This window comes from Augochlora pura, chromosome 1, assembly GCF_028453695.1.
Source record: "Augochlora pura isolate Apur16 chromosome 1, APUR_v2.2.1, whole genome shotgun sequence".
In the NCBI taxonomy this organism is placed as follows: domain Eukaryota; kingdom Metazoa; phylum Arthropoda; class Insecta; order Hymenoptera; family Halictidae; genus Augochlora; species Augochlora pura.
Genome location: NC_135772.1, coordinates 18,768,380 through 18,789,931, shown reverse-complemented (window position 1 = coordinate 18,789,931; position 21,552 = coordinate 18,768,380). Strand labels below are relative to the sequence as shown.

The window sequence follows — 21,552 nt, the reverse complement described above, 5'->3', positions numbered from 1 at the left end:
AATTAATAATCGGCAAGATAAACAAAAGTATACAGTTATTACAAGCGTTACGTTGTCAATAAGAAAGCGAACGAAAATCGACGTTAAATATAGTATAAAGAAGAACGAAATTAATTTCAAAGTTTTCAAAGCGATATCGATTTTCCTCTGTCGAATAACGTAAAACCGAGAACCGCGGGGCGGCGGTTCCCTCGCGGAAGATCACGTAGGCCCCTGCTCGTCCAAGGATCATCCGAGGAGGGACGCCTCGGCGCCGCGAGGCGGCGCCACCGTCGTTTCCGGCAGCGCCGCGCCGCGATGACTCGTGTTTGTCCGCGGTCGTATTTAGCTCTGGCCGCGTGGTGCCGGCATCTCAGTCTGGATTCGCTGTCAGCACGACGAATCGCTCAGTTAACGAGCAAAGGGTGAATCCATTGGAGACGAACCGACGATCCTCGACGGAAGACACTCTGTGTGACCGTGGACCATTTGCGCGCGGTTTTATCGGGCGATTGGTTGCATTTGTGCGCGACGTAACATTCCTGGGAACCGAAAAGTCCGAGCTATCATCCGTTATACGGAGAAGGTCGAGGATTCAGCAAGGGTGAAGAAAATCCGAGGTAAGCGCACGTTCCGTTGTTTCCCACCCTACGATAAGACCTTCTTCTCCGTAAACACGATACGCGAACGGTTACACGTGACCCGGACTTGGGAAAATTTAAACCGTGTCGGCGAGACACGGTTCTTCGTAAGCGAGCAACTGTGACATCGATAGAAAATTCGCGATCTTCCCTGTTTTCCCGTGTACGGCGATCTTTCGCGAAAAATAAAAGAAAACAAACGGGTTAACCGTAGGACATTCGTTATCCTAATTTTCGCGAGGCAGCGACACCATCGACACCGTGAAAAGCCCCGTGCGGAGTTATTGGTGCTCGGAGAGCATCTAACGGCGTGTTCCATATAATCTACCCCAGTTCATTATACGGTGAAAATCGTGAAAGGAAGCGACTGAATAATCGCCAACGTCGTCCCGTCGTTCCGTTACTGAGCGAGGATTTCACTTTTTTTTTTTCGTTTCTGTTCTGTTACCGGTAGGTGTACGAATTAGGGAGAGGTAGGAGAAATTTTGTGGTCGTCGCGGAATATACGGGCGATGGTATAATAAACATTTGCGGTTCGATTCGGTTCGCACGTGCGAACGTTCGGTTCTTCTCGGCGCGGTCGGCAATGGAAAGAGAACGACGCGAAGGAACGGGAAGAACGAAAGGGAGAGTGTAGTGAGAAATGGTGCAGTCCTGCCCTACGTGTCGTTCGCGTGTTCGTTAAATGATAGAACGTATAGAAATTCAACGTCCGCCGGTAACGTAATTCCTCGCGTACACGATACTAACAAGCGGTTACGTGTCGGATTAGCCGGTGGTCCGTTAGAGCGCATTGGCCCCGGACTTCATTCACGTGCCCATAACGAAATTTGCACACGACCGTGCGAGAATAGCCAACTTTTCCGTCGCCTATTTTCTCTCCTTCTTTTATTTATAAATTTCGCCTTTGCCTACTTTCCAACGCGGGCGTTCCTCGGCCGCGGTCATTTCGACCGGCGGCGAGCGCGGATAACGGATTACGATTTTAAATTACAATATTAATGACTCGATTCGGCTACAAGGACACATTGCCAACCTGTTGTCGCGAACTATTCTAAATACAGCGAGAACCCGTGCGCGAAAGTATCGGACAGATTCTGGTTAGCATATCGTCTAGGAACGTTTCTAAAAGTCTGCTAGTATAATACTTGGTACGTTTCTGTAAGTATCAATACTTTGAAAATGTATCTCTTTTTTTTAATTTCTGAAGAATTATTTTCAAAATAGTCTGACTTACACGATAACGACTGAGTCAGTTTTATATTTTAATTATTTATTCAAACGTTGCTGTTTCGATGAGTTTTAATAATGGAAGGAGTTCTTGTGCGTGGAATTCCATTCTAAATAATAAGAGATCGAGAGTGAAATCTGTTAATTGGTCTACCGCAGATTGTAAGATAATGTATCCCACAATTTAAACCGGCAAAGGAGAGCACCGTCGACCTCAACCGTCTCGAGGAAAGTAGGAAGCGTGAATTGTAAATCGTGCAACGATAACACTGCCATGTCTACGTATTTATAAAACTCGATTGTTGGTAATATTGAAATATATATATAATGATGGAATACGTAAAACGTGATTACTATGAACGAATATATTCCAAGAATTATCAGGCATTGGTCGTACTGACGAAGGTCAGTTTTATTTTAAATTGCAGTACACACGGTCTACAACAAAAGCGTAATACCTGCTTAAATGACAGTTATGACGGAATCAGTCACGACCGATCAGACGTGCGTCAGTTTTCAAGAATCTATTGATATTTTACGACTCTCGGATCACTTGCAAGGTGTCATTTGCAAGTCCCGATATCGCCTGACGCAAGAGGGTATAATCACCCACCGGAAATGTCGATTCAATTAGGGTCGATTACTGGCACCGGTTTCATCCCGTGTCGCAGCGCTGCGCATCCTTCGGGGGAAATTGTGTTGCGCATAGAAAATTCATATGAATATTCATTCAGAACATTTACAATACGAAACAAGGGCTACGATCATCTGCAGATAGGAACCCGTAAGCACGATTTTCTGCGAACAGGAAGTCGAAACGCGTTCATTTTTCCTCTCGACGATTATAATTAATTCAAAGTTCAATCGTTCTGCAATCCTTTGACGAGATAACGCTAATCGCTTAAACGATGACAGTTTACGATAGCGTTCATTTGAGTACTTTTTCTCATCTGATTTCAAAATTTATTCCCCCACCGGGTGGATCAATCTCTTTCGATCTAATAACGTACCATGTACCGTCAGCGGTCGATTTAAGGTCCCTCGTCGCGCACTGAAAATAGGCGAAAGCGTAATTCCGACTTCTACCCCGATTATGTCACGTTACTGGCACGGTCGATCGGCAAGTCGCTTTCTCGATTGCCAAAATCGCCGCGAACTATGAGTTCCCAAACCTAATGGGTCTTACATCCAAGGACGTCCCCGTTCTCGCGCGGCTCTCTTGCCTCATTTTGTGCTGCCGTCGTCACGGTGAAAGAATCTTTTCAAAATTCACAAAGTCGCTCGGCAAATCATCCCGGTAAGCGTGTTACGGCAAATTGTCCGGCTAACGAGCCGGCTTCCTGAACACCATCGACGATAACGGGCAAATATTTGCGCCACGCATGTCGGTCGGCCTTGAACGGCCGGGTATCGGCCAGATCGGACAATACTCGGGGACTTGAAATTGTACGCGGAGGGCACACACACCGCGGGGGGATCCTTTCGAACGTGACAGAGACAGACGAGAGTCGCCCGTGGCGATTCGGTGATCGATTTCGGTTCCGATCCAGGCCGCGTCTCGATTTTCGATGGCCATCGAACTGTCGAGTAACGGCATTGATTATGAATCAGCGTTGCTCCTTACGTGTGCCGTTTTCTTGACTTTTATACCGTCTATCTATCGCATGTCACCGTCGGTTTATGTCGCGCAGGAAAAACCGCATTTATTCGCGCGCAGTCGCATAAACAGCGTTTAATTCTGCGGATCGAGTTGCTTAAATGTCAAAGACCAAAACCACGTGCGCCTATTTCAAAGTCTAACCGCGACATTAAACATTTATACGATTCCGCCAAATTGGCAGGAAATCGGGCGAAGTCTCCCGAACTGTTCTTCGGATTATAAACTCGTCTTTATAATTATCGACAATCGGAAATTATTGTTGTATAAGCTGAGGGAAAATTCGGTAGAATTTTCTATACGTAGCGCGAATACACGTGGTTCCCCCATGTGCTCTCGTGTAGAATGAATCGATAACAGCCGCCGTATCGCGATTATTGATAATCGTCGGGCAGATTGTGCATCGTATTTTGTTCCGTGTCGATATCATTGAAAACTTCCAAATTGTATCGATTTATGGTTCCGATATTGCGATTGTAACGCTACGGTGCCAGTGTCACGACGGAATCACATGGGTGATTATGCTGCTCGTACGCCTCGCACGAATTGCTATCAACGATATACCTTTCTCCCGCACATTCATTCGGCAGTGCTCTCTCGCTTCTAGGTCCCCCTTCCAACACTATCATCGGATGACGACATTTTAAATCCGTGAACAAATTAGGGACCGGTGACTCAATTAATCTAATTAAAACAATTTGAAAGGAAAAACATTCGAGTTGCCAACTTCCGCTTGACACGCAATTGACAATGCGTGGATAGTAGAGATAATAGTGATCGAATTGCTTTCGAAAATATCAGAATATCCTTTTTGCAAACCGTTATTGAATATTGCACGTGGTGTCATTTATTATTCAATTTGAATATTTTATTTTCCGCGTTTTAATGTAAAAAAAGTATAAAAGTGAAACTCGTATCTTTCATACATTACGAAAGATACTTTTATCACAAAATAGTTGCTGCTACTGTTTCGCAAACCTGTTGTTAATTGCTCGATAGGAGACTCGGTTAAAATATACACTTAGCGCGTTTAATCGTATGCATTCGATCGGCAATCATTGACGCGGAACGCGCGCAAATTCATCGAAAATTAGTCAAAGCATGGGCTTGCCCTTACCGTGAACAGGGCACCCATCGTGTGCTGCTTAAACGGAAATGGATTATCATAAATTTGAATCTTCTTGTTTACCGTGATAAAGAAATCGTAAAGATATGCTAAATATGTAAATCGATACAGTGTGCGAACTTTTTTCCATGAACAAAATATACATTTTCCTAGTTTATCTTACGCGTCACTGTGACTTTTCGTATTAGTGAAATGACTTCTATCGTCCATGGCGTATAAATTCCATACGAAACGACTAAAACTCAAAATAGCGTCGGGTGCAATGATAATTCAACAATATGCAATTCAAAGAACTGCATCAGCGAGTCAACAGAATTCATAAACACTTAACAAAGCCGTTTATTGTGATTCGCTGGATTTTGTTTTTTTTTTCTGTAATTTATTTCATATTTTCGATAATACGGTTTAACGATGTAATTAGCAGTACGGATAATTATGTCAGAATTTTACAGTGTACACAGCAAATTGTCACTAATTTTCATTCCACATTTTTCTACAATTTTTCTTTAAGCGCACGTAGAAATGCAACGCATTAGAATACCTCGTGTGCTAACACTGCAAGCTAAGTGTTCCGCTCGTGCATTCGTAAACGTGATACAGGGCTGCCTAGTTTTCTCCCGCGAGTTTAGTGTTACTCGAACACCTGGGGTTATCGCCGACTATAAACAGGAGGAAACTTTAGTATACATTATGAACAAGCGATTATGCAGAGTACAATTGGTGCGCCTATAAATGCAACAAGGTCTGCATGAATTGCTGAAAATCCCGATAGTCCGTCGCCCGACGCTACATACTAACGGTATCACTTTGTTATTATGATACTATCAGTCGATAAACTTATAGCCTAGCTGTCATTTGTCAACAACTATAAAAAATATATAAGTATAACAGTGCTTCCCTCTTCTTAAATTTTCCATTTTTGTTTACAAGCTGAAGGACAAGTCGGAAGAATTTGCTATATTTTCACCAGATTTGACTATTGTTCCAATTTAACAGCAATTGTCCATTTTTTTCGAAATAATTCAGTATACGTCGTCCAACAAGATATCACCATTAAATAACATTAAAGTAATAAGTAAAATTACAGTACCCATGTAAAGTGCTTCCACGAATATTTATATTTTTCGTAGACCAGTCGAATGTTTCGTGACACACGGATGAAAAATTACTTCAATCAGGAAAAATGCGCGGCGAGCAATTTCATGATGCTCGCCTGTTTTCTCGCAAGCTCACGGCATCCACATTTTATTCTAAGACTGCAGAGCGTGCTGAAAGGCTATTCACCTAATTTTTTAATCAATTAAGTGCCAGCTTTAATTAGGAACCCGACTCTTTACGATGGACATAGTGAGCGACTACGAAACGGCAGCCCGAGCGTCCGAAAATGCATCAACGCTTTCCCGGAACATTGACCAAACTGTATTTTTACATTTTTCGGAAGCCTGCTTTTAGCTGGTTTCTCTCTTATATCCGAATCTCGGCCATCTTCTCGAAATCCAGTAAATACGTCCTTTAAAAACAGACGACGCGGATCAAATAAAACCCGAGGTTATACCAGATATAAACTATAGAAATCCAGACTGTCGTTCGGGTTACACAGATTCGAGCACATCCACGGATTATAAAACATTGAATAAATCTGTTGAACAGGACAGACTCGAGGAAGGCGCGTACCGCGAAGAAATGCGGCCATAATTTAGTCGCGGCAGTAAAACAAGCTCGCGGGATCGCGCGTTTATTGCACGGTGTCGTAATTGCTGACACGATCGAGAGGCGCGTCTGTCAGATGCTGTTCCGCTAAATTATTGCGGTCATTTGCATACCGCGGCGAAAGCCGAAATACGTTGAGAAAAAGAATGCACGGTTACGAGTCTCAATGACGATCACACGGATCCGGTCGTCCACGACTAATTTCGGCGGGCCGACACGCGCGCGAAATTCTTGCGAACGATCGTCGACTTTTCTGCCGCGAATCCCCACTGGCTTGCGAAATTCCCATTGACGATTTAATTTATCCCGGGTTTACGCCGCCGGATGGCATCGATCAGCTGGACAACTTCTGTTCGCGACGATAAACATTTCGAAGTTCGGAATATCGATCGACGCTCTCCATGTCGCGATCGCCTATGCGCCTGCTTACGTATGTACTGCGTCTTACGTGTGTACTGCGTCTTACGTGTGTACTACGTCTTACGTGCACGTTGTGTGGACGCACGTTTAGGTCGAGATTTGGTTACGTGTGGCGACGCGGAGAGCATGCGACACGCGCTCGACACCGAGCGATTAATCAAGGTGAGATCATCATCGTGCGCGACGCGGTGCGCCGGTTAGAGGAGGCAGATGAATTTCCCGTGTTGTTCGCCATCCACGATTACCATTTTCCATCACGCGACGGCTACTCGTTGCTTTAACGATCTAAATCGGCTCCATTTGAAACAGCTAAGAGTATCTCCTCCGTCCGGAAGCGTATTTTTAGAGCAATCTTTCGGGATATCCTTTGAACGAATTTAATGGACGCGCACGGCTCGCTTCTTCCATTGACTTATTTTGCATGGAATGTTTTTTTTTTAAGGATTCAAGTCGCACAGACATCCGGATTAATAGCGACATGCTTTGATCGGTGGTGCGTCAGCTGAAAGGAGACGCAGAGGCGTGCGCACCTTTTTCTTTTTTATTAAATTGAAAAGGTTCTTGACGTTCTTTGTATCATGTTGCGATGGCTTGATGTTTTCCTTCTTATCTCAGTATTCTGAATTGATGAATCCTATTTATTCCGCGTGCTTTGATGATTTTTTTTTTAGGAAAGGCTTGTCAAGTATTAATAGTTAAAAGTCGGAAGTGACAAATTGTGCGAAGATAAATTGTGGTGTTAGCATACGGCGTGTATGAAAGGCGGCGTCACTTAAGGTAATTATATTGAAATATGTTAATCGAATAAAGAGATGAACGAATGCCGCGTGTACGTTTAATGATCGTACTTGCGAGATCGATTGAAACGTTGCCATTACGCGAGATTTTTTCGCGGAACGTGGATAATGATGGAGATTGAGCGAGACGTTAAATGATACAGCGACATTTACACCTTCAAATGATACGTTGTATAATGAACGTGGAGTAGAACTGTCCGAGGTACGGACACGTCAAGCATAACGGATCGGAAAACTGCGATTTGTTTTAAAGCAGCTCGATGTTTTTATCAGCCACGAATGGAATACACTGTGGGAAAAACGTGGATCGGGATTATCTTGGACTCGCGATACGTGTAGCGACTTTGTCGCGCTACGTATTTGATATAGTTGAAGAAAAAGTCTGGATCGAACAGAATTTTCTACCGTCTATCAAGATCTTTATCAGGATGAAAGAAATATAATCTACGGAACGACGCATAAAATTCACGGTACACTCAGTCATGGTGATTCTTCAGAATCGGCGAAGTCGAATGATAATGTCGCGTTGCAAAAAAAAATGCGGTCAGACGATAAATGTTTCATTAACGGGACCCGACTGGGACGGTTCATTTGAATAAGAAAAATCTTACGATTGCTCGGCGTCCGCGCCAGCTGCGAACATTTCGTTAAACGACTTTATCGTATACTTGTTATTTATTAATCGCCCGTTAAAAATACCGTTCAACTTCGAATAATACAAGAAGCGGAAATAAACGAATCGGCGTAAAAGTGAAAGAAACTGCTTCGCGTTGGGTCTATTCTAATCGGCCCGCAAGCAGGAGTCACCTTCGTTTTACCGCAACCGTCGCCTTTCGTAAATTACATTTAATTACCGGGCTCGCCGGTGACGCCAACAGCAACGCCGCGAATGAAATTGGCCGACGATAGAAATTGGCTCGCGATACATATATATATATACAGAGAAGCGCAGGGGGGAGGGATCGATACTGCGCGCACCATATCCTCGGCATTTCCATGTGATACACGTAATCCGTCGGTGACGTAACGCCGGTTTTCACTTTTCAAATTGACATCCCGTCCAGCTGGGACCCCGCGGTGCGCGCCTCGCTCACGTAACCGCGCGCCGCAAGGAAACTATAACCGAGCGATTCCTCGCAGCATCTCGTGTTTAGAACCGCGGCTCCCGCTGCAGCGGCTGCACGTGATGCAGTCGCGTGCACGAGTTTGCGCGGCACGGAACCGTCGGCGATGCGACCGCACCGCGGGATCTTGTGCGTTCTCCTGGGTAGTTCCCCTTGTACCGAGCACTTGTTGAACGTGCCGTAATATGGGAACCGAGAACGTCGCAGCGTTCGGCGATGAACTTGAACGCGTCGTCGTTCCGCGACGACGAACGAGGAACAACGCGCGCTCGATGGTCTCGTAACCCTGCGAACGCGTCGTTCGCGTAACGCTGTGATTTTACTGGATAATTGGATGGCCATGATTATAGAGGACAACTAGGAAATCACGATTTTGTATTTTCTGGATCGTTTTCACTGCACCGCGACGTTTTAAAGAAATTCACATTTTTATTGCTAAACGTCGTTATGCATTTTTAAGCGAACTTTCTTAGGTAATACTGGATAGAGATAAGCAAAGTAATTAGACAACTAAACGGCATTATAATTAGAAGCGCGGAGCAATAGTTTTGCAAATTAAAATAGTCCATTGTTGTCACGATTGTTATTATAATGTACTGTATTGAATGCAAATGTATTTCAAATTAAAATCTCTTATCTTTTAATTGAGCTATCGATACATGTTAATCACGCAAATGACGGAATTATTTATTAAGGAGAACATGGAAAGTTACCGGAAGGTACAACGAATACAAATGATGTGCCATCGAGTCAGAAATACTATTAATTTATTATACGCGCGACCTTGTATTCTTCAAAGTTTACACGGGATGCATAAAGAATTGTAATTTCGAATCGTCTCATTGAAATGTCAATTGATATAAATTGAATTCAAATCTGTATAATCATTAATTACAATATTCCCGTGATATGAATATGTTCGATTCATATTCATAAGGAAGAAATTCCAGCTTCTTCTGCTTACACTATAATCATTATAACGTAATCAACATTCGTATTAATCTAATTATAGTTTATACAGTGATTTAACTAGTTACATATTTAAATTCATCGTATATTGTGATTATAAAAAGTTTATCATATCTCGTGTTATTACAGTGTTGCTTAAACGGTAATAATGATTAGTGCTCGATCTTTTTGATAAAATAGCCGCAGCCTAGAAAAATAAAAATCACACGCTTAATTAAAGAGATATTTTAGTTTTCAGACACTGGTATTTTTTGCAGAAACATTAATTCATTGTCTGAAATGATTGCCTCGTTCGTAAAGTTGTCTTTCGACAAAAATTCCGGTATTTTAAATTCAGTATTTTTCCAACAGGACTCCACGCGCGTGAGAGATCTTAAAGATACCAGAGAATCGTCGTTCTTCTCCGCGTTAAACAATAAAAATCGTTTCTCATTCTCTCGTCGAGAAAACGAAACGACTTCTCGGGGTCGCCGTCTCCGTCCTCCAACCGTTAACGCGGAATAATTTCTAATTTAACAACAAAGTCGCGCCGATGGATTATCTATCCTCGAGTAGCGTGTTTAACAAAGTTGGTCTTTATGGTAATTCCATTATTACGGATATCTGTACTTTGACATCGATAGATGACACACTAAACCTGAAAAGCCAGACGCACTCGTAAACTCGCGCAGCCTTGCTTAGATGATGTAAGAAATATATACCCATTGAATATTCATAGAGGAATTGTCGAACTTGATGCCTCGCTGCTTTGAGGTTTTTACATGGAAATTTTTCAGAATTCTTCTCGTGGAACCTGAACCCTGTCCGAGCCTTGACTTCGACGTGTTTTTTTTTTTTGTTTCGCCTTAATTTCTCATTGACGAAATAATGCTTGTAATAAATTGCGGGCCACGGCGGAGACAAAATATTTGCAAATAAAATGATGATGAATAATTGATTAGCTTGATCGTCTTCTTCGCGACAGCGTTACTGTTATCGATCATTCACGAGCAACTGTCTCCGAGCTACACGAACGTTCGTCGTAACACGATTAAAGATTTAGGCGACCCTCGGATGATTAACGCGGTGATTCAATTACGTGGCCTTTAATGGCAGCGGCGTACCGTTTATTTTAATTTGCTTTCCAGGTTTTGAAAGAGGATCCGCACTTTTTGTTTTATAGGCTTTTTTTGTTTTTCCAGTAGGAACGTTCAATTTCTTTTATAGATTTAATTTCTTTTTATTTTCTCGACATTTTCTTCTAGTTCATTTACTCTATTCTCGCGCGCCTTTTATTGTATTTAATAAAATTTGCGTAGCGTTTTTAAAGAGATATCTTTTATATATAAAATTAACAAAAATAGTATTTTAAAATTCCAAATCTGTTTTGCTCTTTCAAAATTGTTATCGAAACTTATTGTACACTTATTCCTTACGTTCGACTCGTCGCTGCATAGTCTATCATTATTTCCTCTTTAAATTCTGTATACATAACGCGAGCGAATTCTAAATTATTTTTCGAGTAATGCGTTAATTATACGAAGGCTGTCTGTATCGAAAATACGGTTATCAGCAAGGTTCCCGAAGACTATAAACGCGTGTTACGAATTGAGTTTGGACGTGTTTAGACGATAATTTTAGATGATAATTTCGACTATGCTTCGAAAAGTAATCCAGGCACGCCAAAATGATAAAAAGATGGGTGATAGAGATTATGAAGTCACTATGAATTATCATACCTCTAAATTCTCTCAAGAACTTTCTTCAGTAAACAATGCATATATTAGTAAACATTACGCTTGTCGGTAAACTATGCACTTGTTAGGAAACCATGCACATGTTAGTAAATAATACGTTTTTTGGTAAACTGTACATTTGTTGGTAAACAACGCGTATGTTAGTAAACAATAACACTCCTCGTTTCTCGCAATGAGTAAAACGTATATGACAAATGTGTAGAATGATTAAAAACCGTTTATATAAAACAGTGGAATAAGTCGGTGAAAGCAGTTCGTAGTAACAAACACAATTGAATGGAAACCTCGACTAAGAATTTTCATTCAATTCGCGCATTAAATATAACACAGCCCCTGATTTGAAAAATAAAAAAGATAGACAATCTCTCCTGTTTATGATGCATATTACGTAACGCGATCGTTACGGTACGCAAACGATGTTACGTTACGGAGCGCAATTACACGGTGCTCCTCGTCGAAATAGGGGTCCCCCATTTCATTCAGTAAAAGTGCATTCTTGTCTGCCGTCAACGAGCCGCGCGTACGCGTTTAATTTTTCGCGAGATGCATGCTTCATAGATTTCTTCGCGAACGCGATCATAATAACAGGAAAAAACTTCCGTTCCAGAACTTTTCCTTCGAAGATAAAAAAAGCGTGCCGTATTATCGTATCTCTGCAAGGAACACTGGGCCAAGCGACCGTCGCATTTAAGGAAGCGGAAGATACCCACCGCTACCGTCGTTATTAGTTAATTGCTACGCGCAGTCCGCGACAGCTTGAATAATCGTCGAGCTTGCCTCGCAAGCGCAAACAAATAGAGATAATTGGATCTTCTACTTTTACTTAAACGACCGCCGATTTCAACGTAAAAGCTGCGTCGCCTGCTTTTCCGAGTTTTACTACGAAAATGGAAAAAAGATAACGACGCTCATCTGGTGCACCTTGTTAGTCACGCGACGCAGTCTCGTTCCGTGGATTTTGCCCCTGTTGCGTCTCGATTGCGACATCTTCCCAGGATAATTGGCGCGTGCTTCTAGATCCCGCGATTACGGACGGGCCTTCTAATATCGGAACGAACAAGGTGACCCGAACTCTTCGAGATCGGAGAATTTTCTCCTCGTTACTCTCTTCGCGGTTGTGTAAGCGTGCTTTCTCTATTTCCTTTCTCAAACGTCGCATTCGTAATGGCAGACCGTCGCGGTGCGCGCCGTACTGCGACATTACTTCAAATTTCGATTTATTATGTAATTTTCTCGTAGTTTCTCGTCGGAAATGTAAGGAAGAATATTCCAAAGCGAATCTTCGATGTGTATTGTTGGATTAAAAAAATTTAATAATTTTCTATATCGTAATATAAATGAAATTGCTGGAAAGTGCTATGTTGCAATTTGTTTGAACTTGCTATATTCGCTTCTATCACTAATAAATGCGGATTTCTATTTTGCATAGAAATTTGCAGTTCATTCGCGATAAGCCAACCAATGTACGCGTAAAGCCATCATAAACTTGACACAGCCTTGACACACGTATAAAACGTGATTCATTGCGCCGAGATCATCGCTGAACAATAGCTCCATTATCCGAACAGCCTTATCTTCCAATTAGTTCGATCAGTCGAAGTTTCGGATCCGCGGACCGAAGACAGCCGCGCGGTGTTATCGCAAATGGAAGTAACCGTATTCCTACGTGACGGGGCATGCTCGCAATATTTTATCAGTTTCAACGATTAGTCGGCTCTATGATTTTCCCATTAATCGAGTCGCGTGTTGCCCGCGATTGGCAAAAGACCACGTCAGTCCGCGGAATCCGCGATCGTCCGCGCTAGCAAGAAAAAGTTTCCATTGCATCATCTCTGTCCCGCGGCCGATGCGTAAGTCTTATCTACGCCGGTTGATTACCTAGGTCAGTCCGGCGAATGCGTTCGATATGTTGGTGCATATAGGCCTCTTCTCGTCGCGGCCCCGTACACGTGCTCGCACGGCCGATCCACGCAGCCGATTCGGTCGCGACACGTGCTCCAATCGCGCTCGTACGTTTCGCCTCAGCCGATACGTGCTCGTCGAATCCAGCAAAAGTTCATTGTAAGAAGTAACCCGCGCGGCTGATAACAAAGCATCCGGAACACGTGAGCAGGCTTAGTCGGCGTGCGTGTGAAACGGCTCGCACACGGAGCCAGCAGCAGCTAGCGCGCGCGCGCCGTTTAATCATCGCGTAAACCTCTGTTAATCAAATTTTATCTTCGCCTTCGTAGTAATAATAATATCGGAGGTCGCCGCGAGTACAGCCTGTGAAATTATGTAAAACTCGACCTATCGCTGATAATTTTTTCACTGTCGCATTTTTGTCTCTTTCTACGTACACGCTCGTATATATTTACACAACAATGAATCTCCGGTTTGTGATTGCTTACTTGCCGACTGTTCATGTTTAATCGTTTAATGGATTAATAGTAAAATCGTAGCCGTTGTTCGTAGTTCGTGAGCTTTTTTATCTGCTATGTATAATTTATAATTTATTTACGGAGCGAGTAAGAAATGAACACGAACAATTTAGTTTAATATCAAATATATGTTCATTTATCATATTTCATAGATAAATGTACATTGGTAATATTTTACAGTTGAATTTACATTGATAAAATTTCATAAATACATGTACAGCCATAATATTTCATAAATAAATATGAATTTATAATATCGCGAGCAAGGTGGAACAATTCTTGAACGATTCTTGAACACATAAATAACTATTGTATTTATGAAATAATTCTACGTTTGAAACAGTCTAAAACGGCAACCATAACTGGGTCGTAGACTGGATGGAATGCTAGCATTTGTCAAAACAGAGACGAATTATTATAAAATAGTCACTGAACAGTCCCAGTTCGCGGTATATATATATACATGTGTCTTGTGCGGCCAATTTACACGTGGCTGATAAAAGTGTGGAGACACAAGACGCCCTCGGCCACGAGTTTCTGCGATAACAACGAGTAATCTGTAAAAACGGAAGATTCCACGTTTTGGTGAATCCGCTATAGTTTCCGAACCCTCTCGGTCGTAGGCTTTTCCTGATCTGTGTCACGGTCTAAATTTATATTCCTGTTTCCAGAGATACGTGTTTCGAAAATGTCTCCGGTGTAGATTCATTTTCGTCGATTTTTGTTACGAATTTTTAATCGTCCTAAGCGTCCTAAAATCTTTTAAATCCTAAAAAATTTTTAAGCGTCCTAAAAATTAGATCTGAAACGATATAAAAAAAAAATGAAAAGATTTGAAAAAATTACGACTGTTTTACGACAGCTTTACTATTTTTCATTGCAATTACGAACACCGATAATACTTTATAATTATCATCGTATATGAATAAACGGGTTTCCCCGGAGGGTATGTAAATTATTTCGTACAATGCACCCCTTTGAACAGGTTTGAACATCTGAGAATTCTTTTCCGTGTCTTTGCGTATTGAATTCCCTGTTATATAGGGTGTTCCTGAAAAATATTAGCGTTAGACTATTATAAAACAAACCACGTAACAATCTTTCACTTACGAAACAAATTTTCTCATCAAATTATCTTCACGAACGCGGACCGGTCGCATAAACGCTTGTTCACGACTCTAATCATTTTCAGCTTAAATTCACCGAGAGAAAAAAACGTTTAATTGCAATTGGACTCTCGAAGTCCGCGACCTCTCCTTGCTAATTTTCGTGAAAATCGGGCTCGAGCCGTTCGCTTCCCGAAGCGACAAACAGTGTTTTTTATTTTTTTTTTCTCTCGCGTGAAATTACCTGGTACCCGATCGTACGTATCCTTCAGGGACACCCTGTATACAACCGTGTCGTTCACCGCATGTTAATGGCGCAAAGTTCGGACTTCGGAGCTGCACATGAAATTAATGATTAATAGTAGATGAATCTTAACAGTTTCAAATGTTCCGGACTTTGTCATCGGGTATAAATGAGCTGCGTATTTTATACGAGAGTATCACAAATTATCCGATGCACTTTCATGAGATCATATTGTAGTGAAATTAGCAGAGCATATGTGTCGTTGCAACTATGTAGCATCGGTCTAATCACTTTTTTTCTTCAAGGAAGAAAGAAAAAATAATTTAATAAACTTATTTCCTCAGTTCTAATATCGTGATATAGAAATGCGTGAAAGTTGTTGCTATGGGCCATGAGAGATACCGTAAAACGTAATAAAGATTTTATTCAAGGCTCCTTTGTAAGGTAGCACGTCGAAACACGTTCGATTACCATAGATATCGATTTGTAGATACCGTTTCTTCTAACTTCACATCAAAAATGAAAAAATCAAAAGTCAAGGTTCCATTTTTGAAATCAATATGCATAGAGAACCCTGGTACATTCAGCACGTACAAAATTCTAATACCAACACACTCGCCGCGAATAAATCAGCATTTCGTGGCGTACATTTTTATTTATCTCTTGACATTAACAGTCATACATCTTATTACGCCTGCGTCATATTATGTTCGTAGTCAATTACGTAAAATTTACGTAGTCACATAAATTATAGCTACTTGTTCGCCGTTGACATGAAATTGCGGCATTCTATAGAATGCAAACAATTTTCAGTATTTATGAGGAGAACTTGCAGAATATGAACTGAAAAAAGCTCTTTTGTAATATACTTTATACACACCATACATCATCGCGGGTAATTATGAAACTGAAATGTATAGCAGTCGTAAGAAACGTGCAGAAATTAGCTTGGAAAATTAATAAGTAGGTGCTATATTTTCAAAATTGTTACTATAGAAGTTTTATATTATCGTAGACACTATATTACGTTAAGTCACGTATAGTCACGTTATTATTACCATTCGAAAATTTAATAAAACAGCAATAGATTTCTCAACCATTATATTATTATCTAAAAGAAGCCTAACAATGTCCTTTCGAGCAGCAAATACGAAAATTATAGTAACACGAATGCTTACAATAATAGTCGCGGTAAAACAGGATATTTTAACAAGACATTTCAACAAGTAAATTAAAGCAGGATTTAAATACGCAAACAATAGATGTTTGACCACGATGTTATACAACATTACAGAGAGTTAACACGTCGAGCAACGCGTCTTCCATAAACGGGAAACGGAATTGTTTGTCCACGTTTAAAAACGTACGCCGATGTTTTCTGTGTACTAATTTCACACGGAGTTACACATCCCGCATCTTAATTTTTACTTGATTCAATATAAATAAAATAAATTCATAATTAACAATTGCCTCGAATAGCCACGAGTTAGCAGATCGTAATAAAAATTATATAGGATACAGTTTACTGCTGCATCGGAAAATTTGTTGCTGTTGGCTAGATTAACGCGATTCGTATTTACAACACGTGTGCCTATAAAATATTACATAAAAGTAGAACAGCCGACAAACCTATTATTCAAATAAATCGAATAATTCGTTACGTTAACGAAGCCATTCGCATAATTGCTTCTCGGAAAATCTGTTTCGCGACAGCCGCCGGGTGAAAAATGTTGAACATGAAACTAAATAGCAGTTAGTCATTGCGCCGGCAAACACGCGTGCGAAACCGCGAGGGAAGCATTGTGGCGTGATTCAGAGCGTGTTAAGGCTCTCCCATTCACGCTGTGTAGCCTCGTCGTTGGTCGCGCGTTATTCGCGACGCGGCTTCCGGTAAGAGACACACACAGCACCGTCTCAGCCACCGCCTCGTTCCGTTAAATTCCGCCACGGTCTTTTCGTCGAAGATCGTTGCCGTTGTATTAACAGGGCTCCCCCGGCACGCGGTTACAGGCCGTTGCGAATGCATCACGCACTCGGCGTGTGCGCCCGCTAAAAGTTCCACGGGAGCCGCACGCGGGTAGCGACGCGTCGATACGACGATACGCGGCGGTATAGCTGGGAGTCGTATGGTCGGCTGGTCGTACGATTTCGACGGATACCATTCGCTGGTTTCAGGTGGCGAGAGCAGCAAACCGCGCCGCGATTGGCTCAGACCATCTCAGCTGAGCCGTAGTACGAGCGCGACGTCGCAACGTGTCTGATTTAGGCGTCCCTCTATCCAAAGACCGGCTACTATTATCGAAGCCGGCACGGCGCGCCGTTCCCGTACCACGGTCGCATGCTCGCCGAATCTTTTTCAGAGCGATTATTTTAGTCTATTTTTTGGAGCCACCGGTTTTCTCTTCACTCTCTCCCTCCCTCTCTCTTTCTCTCTCTTTCACTTTTTGTAAACTGTTATCGTTTCTCTCTGTAGTTGATTTTATATCGCGTTAGAAATTAACGACGTAAAGCGACCGGTTTCGGATTTTCTTCTATGTAGACAAACGATTTCTTAGCTTAGTCATACCACTGCTGTAATTGTAAAGAATTATGCATTGAAAATTGTATACGTAATGTATGCAAATAAACTGTGAGATTAAACAATACCTATCTAAATAAATTTAACTTTTTATAGAACAAGTTCTTGCAAAGGAACGCGCGTCAATCAGTTTTTGTCATCGACTGGTTCAATAATTATTGTATTATGTTCATGACGAGCTTGTTTAAGATGATTGGTGGTTAGCTAATGCCTGGGATCACGATTTATATGAGATAACAGTGTGTTAAAAATGCTTTTTAATAATCTTGTACGGTGATATATTATGCAGCATTTTAGATTGTTGAATGCAACGAGATATTTTTATCCGTTTCTATGTTTTTCATTTCTTTTTAACTGCAAGAACGTTGTTATAGAAATAAAACGCCTTTGGCACGTTGTGCAAAAAGAGTAGTGCAGGATAAAAACGACATGTTTATTAATATTAAATATGAGGCAATATTATATTTATTACAGCGAACGCAGCTTAATATATTTAATAATAACTCTTAGAAAAAATATATTTATTCGGTTCGATCGAATATTGCGTAATCCGCAAGTACTTACATCTGACGTTGGAGTCAAAGTGTTCAAGCTTGCATGTGGAGCCCGAGATATCGAGCCAAATACGCCCGAATAGTCAACAATTTACGAATACATCCTGAACTCTAACTCAACATTTACAAACAACTTTTCGAAGAATTGAACGACAAGTTTTTAGAGAAGCGGAACCGAGTTTTGTCACTGGTAAAAGGGAACAATTCTTGCGCAACAACTATAAAGACGAGTTAATTATTATGGATCTTCCGCGAACTGTTTTTGTTAATGTACGAATAACGTTTCTCGGTAGAGACATTTCTAAACAACCGGCGAACACTTTTATACTTATTCCACGTTTCAGGGAAAAGTGAACGTGTGCGGGAATTAATTCTCAATGGAATAACTTCTCGATTCATTGCCACCTCGATGACTCTGATATCTTCCTGTGAAAATATATTTTCCCGATATAATGGGCACGGTTCTAACAATGATTCCACTTTGAATTAATCGGAAAGCAGGAAATGTCGGGTCGGGTCTAGGCCAACGCCGATATAACGGATATTTTGAAACCATTGTCACTGTCGCTGTTTAAGGTTAATGCTAGGGACGGTTGCCAAACAGATCGTATCTTTAGGTGACTTTACGCTCGGTATTCGTCGGGTTAGAGACGTGTTTTTAGTTTCTATGCAATTGTAATAGTGGATCGGAACTGTTCTAGTTCGTTCATACATATGCATGTGTCACGTTTAAAATATTCAATGAAGCGAAGACCTCGTGCAATACATGTATAATATATTCCGATTGTTTGAGTACAAGTTTCATTCAGCACATTTGTTTTCGAATCAATTGAAATATTTGTATGCTTGTAGCGCTCACTTTTATCTTATCTTATTCTTGTATCTTTATTCGACCGTCAACTACCGACTTAATTTATTCTCCTTATCTCTAGAACAAAGGATGGACCCTTAAATAAATAAATAAATAGATAGATAATTCTTAAGTCCTTCTAATAATTTCACTGTTTCGTAATTGATCTGCTTATATATATTACAAGCGTATATAAGCTGCATTCTACTACATAAATAATCGTATACATATATTCACGTACATGTCCAAATTGATCAATAACAATCCGACATTATATGTAACAATCAATAGCATCTAAATCAATCAACACGTGGGGTCTGTTTTATTTTAGCGAAACTAAACGTACGACGCTCATTTGTATAATGCATAATAGTGCAAAATTGATGTTGCATAATAAATTAATTTTCCCAGCAATACACGTAGTCTTTTTTACATAAAATAGAACACATTTTGTATATTTGTTTTATTAATCGGATCGTTTTCTTTCGCGAGTACTTTCGATCGAAACTCCCGCGCAGCAAATAACTCGGTCATCGACCGCCGATATTAAATAGTGAAATAAATAATTCTCCAGTGAAATTGAACTTGTCGCGATTAATTCCAATCGCGAAACGACGATTAGATCGTCGATTTTTCAACGTACATACTCGGGAAACCGGAATCATGATTTAACCGGGAGACAGCGTCTGAATTAGCCCGCGCTATCGAGATTTCACTATTATTGTTTTTTTTTCTACATGTAACCTGAGAGACGCAAAGCCCGTCTACGAGCTCCGCATTGTTCCACTTACTTTCGAGGTTGTACCATCGATGTATACCTTCGAGCAGTGTGTCCGAACACGTAACCCGAATCCAACGTTATTTTATTTCGTCATTCGATTCTAGCAGTCGCAATAATTTATATTTGTTGTCATTTACAATCTCGTGAAAAGAAGAAAAATTTAAATATTGTCGATTAACTCATTCGCTGTTGCATAAACGATCGAACGACCGTTGAGTCAATCACGGTATGTTTATTTTCGCATAGCGATGCTGTTTTAATTAATGCAACCTCATAGTTCAACCTCTTACGTACGCTTTCAAGAAGATCCGGAATTTCATATGCGAGCACATTCTGTACGTCGCGTTTTAACGCAACAATAGCGCATTAAAATTATTCAATTTTCACAGTTTCTCGACGCTTCGCTTTTTTTGAATCTGCTCGAACCTGTTCGCTTATCCACGAACCGGCAGGTGTTTCGAAACTTTCGACACTGTGAACGAACTGTTCCGCTGTTCGAAAGGTAAGGAACAATGCTCGATAGAGATCGGTGTTACCATGAGTTCGTTGTAGTCATTTGTAACAGCTGAGAGCCGACAACTGAAGAAAGCGAAATAGGAAATTAATTATCAAAGCGAGAATTTAAAGCATATTTTATGAAAGTGTTTACCGTACAAGTGAGTCACGAATAGAAAAATTAATGAAATGGCACTCGGTTATTAGTTTCATTTAATTAAGACTTTAGTAACCTGTTTATACATAAATCAACGATTTCTCTCGCATTAGAGGACGCAAATTACGAATACAAGTACGATCGATTACGTTTGTATGAAATTGTTTCTCCCGTTGCCTCCGGACCCGCATGCTGGTTTTATTGTAATCGGCGCGATCGATAAATCGGAGCAGTCCGGGACTCGGTGAATGATCAATGAGCAACAACGGCAGCCGTTAACCGCGCAACCTTGGCACTGACATCGGTTGTGTGGAAGCCTACGCGCGAGAGAGAGAAAGAGAGAGAGAGACGAGGTTTCCCCGATCGTCGGACTCTCCCATCGCCTACGGATGAGGTTCGATCGATTCGATATATTGGAACGGAACTGCATCTCGATGGCTGGATAATCGGATCCGATACACTCGCCGGATATTCTTGTCGCGCGCTCGACCGTTCTTTGATCGCCCGGTGAGGATCGCGCGGCGGGTCGAGTTCGTTCCAAGAGACTTCACGGTCGCGAAGTGACTTCCACTTGCTGGAACCACGGCTGGCATTGCCGTTGCTAATGAAAAATTTAACACGTCGAGTGCCAGTCGTGTCTATAGTCGAGGGAAAAAACGCTGCTCTTGGAATGTTTCGGTTTATGCGCGTTAATGGCACCGCGGAATTTACGTGTTCGTCGCGGAAAATAAATTCGACAAGTTTTCAAAATTAATGCTATTTAAAACGCTACTAATACGAAGAATCAATGCTCGAAACTTTGAGCGACCAGACCTCGAAATTCAAAGTATGTTGCGCGCAACGATTGTCTCTTTGCAACCACTGATATACATATGTATACTGTCATAGATATACATGTATACTGCAATTGAGATAGTTACTATCTTTAAATAGGTTATTTTAATACATTTAAGGCAGCGTGAAAGTAATTTTACCATT

At 41.2% G+C, this 21,552-nt stretch overlaps 1 protein-coding gene across 1 annotated transcript in view; it reads left to right on the top strand.

The window, feature by feature from the left end:
* Positions 1-337: 337 nt before the first annotated feature.
* Positions 338-21,552, top strand: part of LOC144470351 (acyl-CoA Delta-9 desaturase) — a 35,885-nt gene continuing 14,670 nt past the window's right edge. Inside the window, exon 1 of the mRNA XM_078181375.1 lies at positions 338-599. The gene's annotated coding sequence lies outside the window, so the exon portion shown is untranslated. The remainder of the gene's footprint in view (positions 600-21,552) is intronic.